The sequence below is a fragment of the Rissa tridactyla genome, chromosome 19 (genome assembly GCF_028500815.1).
Source record: "Rissa tridactyla isolate bRisTri1 chromosome 19, bRisTri1.patW.cur.20221130, whole genome shotgun sequence".
In the NCBI taxonomy this organism is placed as follows: Eukaryota; Metazoa; Chordata; class Aves; order Charadriiformes; family Laridae; genus Rissa; species Rissa tridactyla.
In genome coordinates, this window is record NC_071484.1 from 2534114 (window position 1) to 2539843 (window position 5730).

The window sequence follows — 5730 nt, forward strand, 5'->3', positions numbered from 1 at the left end:
GCCCCCCCCCCCATCATGGTGAGCCCACCGGGTCCCGGCGACACGTCGGCGTCGCTGGCCGGGGGGGGGGTGGCGGGGACACAGGGACAAGTCTGGGGACACCAAGAAATGGCTTCGGAGACGGGTCGGAGCGGGGGGGGGAACGACACACACACCTCCGGAACAGGACGGGGACACTGGGAGCAGGATGGGGACACTGGGAGCAGGATGGGGACAGGGACACCAGGAGCAGGAGGGGGACAAGGACATTGGGAGCAGGATGGGGACACTGGGAGCAGGACAGGGACACCGGGAGCACAATGGGGAGAGGGACACTGGGAACAGGATGGGGACACTGGGAGCAGGACGGGAACATCAGGAGCAGGAGGAGGGCACTGGCAGCGGGATGGGGACAGGGACACTGGGAGCGGGATGGGGACAAGGACATTGGGAGCAGGATGGGGACACTGGGAGCAGGATGGGGACAAGGACACTGGGAGCAGGACAGGGACACCAGGAGCAGGAGGGGGACAGGGACACTGGGAGCGGGATGGGAACACCAGGAGCAAGAGAGGGACAGGGACACCAGGAGCAGGAGGGGGACAAGGACATTGTGAGCAGGACAGAGACACCAGGAGCAGGAGGGGGAGAGGGACACTGGGAGCAGGATGGGAACACCAGGAGCAGGAGGAGGGCACTGGGAGCGGCATGGGGACAGGGACACTGGGAGCACAATGGGGACACTGGGAGCAGGATGGGGACAAGGACATTGGGAGCACAATGGGGAGAGGGACGCTGGGAACGGGATGGGGACACTGGGAGCAGAATGGGAACACCAGGAGCAGGAGGAGAGCACTGGGAGTGGGGTGGGTATGGGGACACTGGGTGCGGGATGGGGACAGGGACATTGGGAGCAGGACAGGGACACCAGGAGCAGGAGGGGGACACTCAGAACAGGAAGGGGACAGGGACACTAGGAGGAGGATGGGGATGGGGGCATCAGAAACAGGACAGGGACAAGGCCACCAGGAGCGTGATGGATGATGGGGACGTTGGGAACAGGATGGAGGCATTGGGAGCAGGACAGGGATAGAGGCATGGGAAGCAGGAAGGGGACAGGGATACTGGAAGCAGGAGAGGGGGACTGGGAGCACGATGGGGACACCAAGAGCAGGATGGGGATGGGGGCACTGGGAGCACAATGGGGACAGGGACACAAGGAGCAGGATGGGGACACCAGGAGCAAGATGGGGAGGCAGCACCAGGAGCAATATTGTGGGGACACTGAGAGCAGGATGGGAACAAGAACACTGGGAGCAGGACAGGGATACCGGGAGCAGGGTGGGGATGGGGGTATTGGGAGTACAATGGGAACAGGGACACCGGGAGCAGGATGGATGATGGGGGCACTGGGAGCAGGACAGGGACAGGGGCACTGGGAGCAGAACAGGGATGGGGACACTGGGAGCAGGATGGATAGTGGGGGCATGGGGAGTACCATAGGGATGGGAGCATCGGGAACAGGACAGGGATGGGGACACCAGGAACAGGATGGATGATGGAGGTGACCTGGTCACCCGGGACGTGGAGAAGCCCGAGGTACTCAATGACTTTTTTGCCTCGGTCTCCACCAGCAAGGGCTCTGGCCACACCGCCCGGGCCACAGAGCGCAACGGCAGGGGCTGGGAGAACGAAGATGTGGGTGAAGATCAAGTCTGAGATCATGTGAGGAACCTAAAGGTGCCCAAGTCCATGGGACCTGATGAAATCCATCCCCGGGTCCTGAGGGAGCTGGCGGATGAGGCGGATGAGCTGCTTTTCATTATACTTGAAAAGTCATGGCAGTCTGGTGACGTTCCTGCTGACTGGGAAAGGGGAAACGTAACCCCTATTTCCAAAAAGGGAACTAAGGAAGACCCAGGGAACTACAGGCCGGTCAGTCTCACCTCTGTCCCTGGCAAGGTCATGGAGCAGATCCTCCTGGAGTCTCTGACAAGGCACATGGAAAATAAGGATGTGATTGGTGACAGCCAATATGGCTTCACCAAGGACAAGTCACGCCTGACAAATTTGGTGACCTTCTATGACAGGGTTACAGCGTTGGTGGATAAGGGGAGACCAACAGACATCATCTGCCTGGACTTGCGCAAAGCTTTTGACACTGTCCCACACGACATCCTGCTCTTTAAATTGGAGAGACATGGATTTGACAGATGGACCACTCGGTGGACAAGGAACTGTCAGGATGGCGGCACTCAAAGGGTTGTGGTCAATGGTTCGATGTTCACGTGGAAACCGGTGACGAGTGGTGTTCCTTGGGGGTGGCTACTGGGACCAGTGCTGTGTAACATCTTTGTGGCGACATGGACAGTGGGATCGAGCGCACGCTCAGCAAGTTTGCCGATGACACCAAGCTGTGTGGCGCGATTGACACGCTGGAGGGGAGGGACGGCATCCAGAGGGACCTGGACGGGCTGGAGAGGTGGGACTGTGTGAACCTCATGAGGTTCAACAAGGCCAAGTGCAAGGTCCTGCACGTGGGTCGGGGCAATCCCAAGGCCAAGTCCAGGCTGGCCAGAGAATGGCTGGAGAGCAGCCCCGAGGAGAAGGACTTGGGGGTGCTGGTGGGTGAGAAGCTCAACACGCCCCGGCAACGTGCGCTGGCAGCCCAGAAACCCCCCACAGCCTGGGCTGCATCCCCAGCAGCGTGGGCAGCAGGGCGAGGGGGGGATTCTGCCCCTCTGCTCCCCTCGGGGGAGACCCCCCTGCAGCGCTGCCTCCAGCTCTGGGGCACCAACAGCAGAAGGACACGGAGCTGTTGGAGCGGGGCCAGAGGAGGCCCCGGAGATGCTGGGAGGGCTGGAGCCCCTCTGCTGTGGGGACAGGCTGAGAGAGCTGGGGGGGTTCAGCCTGGGGAAGAGAAGGCTCCGCGGAGACCTTGGAGCCCCTTCCAGTCCCTAAAGGGGCTCCAGGAAAGCTGGGGAGGGACTCTGGATCAGGGAGGGGAGCCATGGGACGAGGGGGAAGGGTTTTAAACTGGAAGAGGGGAGATTTAGGTGAGATCTGAGGAAGAAATTTTTCCCTCTGAGGGTGGTGAGCCCCTGGCCCAGGTTGCCCAGAGAAGCTGTGGCTGCCCCATCCCTGGAGGGGTTCAAGGCCAGGTTGGACGGGGCTTGGAGCAACCTGGGCTGGTGGGAGGTGTCCCTGCCCAGGGCAGGGGGTGGCACTGGGTGGCCTTTAAGGTCCCTTCCAGCCCAAACCATTCTGTGATTCTATACTGGGAGCAGGAAGGGGACAGGAACACTGGGAGCACAATGGGGATGGGGGCATCGGGAACAGGACTGGGACAAGGCCAGCAGGAGCAGGATGGATGATGGGGACACTGGGAGCAGGATGGAGGCATTGGGAGCAGGACAGGGATGGGGACACTGTAAGCAGGGATGGCACTCACCCCACTGGGAGCCGGTTGCTCGGCGCAGCACATCCCCTGGGGACGCGTGAAGTCACTGGAGATGGGGGACAAAGGGGGATGACTGAGGGATCAGGCCAGCATCACCCGTTGCTGCCGAAACTGCTGTGGATGGGGGTGTTTGCCCCCTTGGCGATTTGCGGTGCTGAGCCCCAATGAACTCGCGCCAAGGATGGAGCCCCCCAGCACCCGCTGTCGCGGCAAGCAATTCCATGTGCCAGTGCGCCTCAGTTTACCTGCTCCATGGCCCCAGGTGGGTGCATCCCCCGGGTAACCCTGCACTGCTCCTTTGCCAGTTGCTGGGGGGGGGGGGGGAAATTCCAGCCGCTTGGAAGGGCCGGGGGTCAGGGTCTGGCCTCACACAGCCCCCGTTCCCAGGGAAGAGCCATTTCCGCGGAAAATTCCCAGCCTGTGCACGCGGGGCCGGGTTTTCGGCTGCGAGAGCTCGTGGGGCTGCTCGGCCCCGCTGCGGGTCAGCGTTTTCCAGCTGCTGGGAAGAGCCTGCGTGAGAACCGGCTCCTTCCCACGCCTGCCCGGGCTGTGTCCCGCTGGGGGTGACACTCACACCCCTGGGGACCCACCGGGCACCGCAGCAGTCCCATGGTTCTCTCCGCAGGGCAGGGGGGACCAGCTCCGATGCCCGTGGGGATACCGGTACCACCATGGACCCTCCAGCTCCGTTATCCGGCCCTGGAGAGCCCAGGGCTGGGATCAGAGCTACCCCCGGACAGTGACAGATGTCCCCTTCCTGGGACACAACCACAATGGGATGGAGTGGCCGAGTGCTTGGCTCCAGAGCCGGGGTTGCATCCCCGGATCCCTGGGACGTGCCGTACAGCACCGAGCGTGCTGCCGGCCCCGCGGGCACTGATCCTGCTGCAGCCCCGGCCTGAGCAATGTGGGGCTTGCGCGGCTCCAGGGGATGCCTGGCCTGGTTCCCAGAGGCCCAGTTTGGTGCTGGGCTGTACTGGGAGGTCAAAAGCATCCCCAGCGAAGCTGTGGGGGGGTGGGCCGGGGTGTAAGGCTGGTCTTGCCTACACCAGGCAGGGCTTGAATCCTGCTTCCCCCCAGGGCAGAGGGGGAACGTGCCGGAGAGGCCTCAGTGCCAGGGGCGGATGCGGGAGGTGATGGGGAAGCTCCCGGCAGGAAAGGCTGAGCCCAGAGATAGGGCTGGAGCCCCCGGCACCACGCACCCCATGGATGGGATGGGGCAGCACACGCGGGCGATGCTGTTGTCCACCAGCTGCAGCAGGAAATCCTGCCCCCTCCCTGGTTTCCAAGCCCCGCCGGCGACCGGTGGCCCTGAATTATCCCCCCCCCCCGCTATCCAGTTTCGCAGAGACCCGGCTCGCCACGGGAGGGCTGGACGCGCTTTCCTGGGGCTGCGTCCCAGCCCCTGTGCCTACATCAGCCCCGTGCCTCCCACTTTCCACCAGCAGCTGGGAGGAAACCTTCTCCACCTTCTGCTCCCAGGGTGCCACCTGTCCCCCCCAAAGCCACCTCGAGCCCCTCCGTGCACAGCGATGCCCTGGGACAGGTTCCCAGAAGGGGATCTGGGGCTGGACCAGGCTGCGGCGGCCAAATTCAGCACGGTGGCATGACGGTGATGCCACCCTGGAGCAGCTGCACCAGCACGTCAGGGCCAGGGGACAGAGAGGGTATAAATGCCCCCAGGGGATGTAAACCAGCCCTCGTTTCCCAGGGCTGAGGCCAGAGGCAGAGCGAGGAGCTGGGGGCAGGGGACCGGGAGCACTAAAAACATCTCGGAGCACCAGCAGCTGATAAGATCCCCTGAAAACACGGCAGGAGCCCAAGACCTAGCGAGAAAGGAAGAAAATCTTAGTGTGGGCCAGGATTGCGCTGGGCTGGCTGGTGAGGCAGCAGGAGCAGGATGGCTGGGGGACACGGAGCCCTTGGCGGGGGGGGACAGCGCTGAGGACAACGGGCTGAAAATGGGGGAAATCGGGGCAGCACCTGCTCAAGCGCCGGTAAACGCAGATCCTCTCCCCGGTGCTGCCTTCTCTCGGCGCAATCAGATTAAGCCCCGGCCTGGAAGTTTGTATTAAACGTTTACAAGGGTTCAAAAAGGGTGTACAAAAAAGGTAAAAGCCGCACTTGCCTCTTCTCCTGGGGAGGCTGGTAGAAGCGCTGCCCCCCACCAGCATCCCCACCTTCCTCAGCTGCCCACGGACGTGCTTTGCCCAAAGCAAAACATCCCCACCCCCGGCAGCCAGGAGAGGGTGAGCAGAAAGCCCAAATGCTTGACGCACGTTTACTCTCAG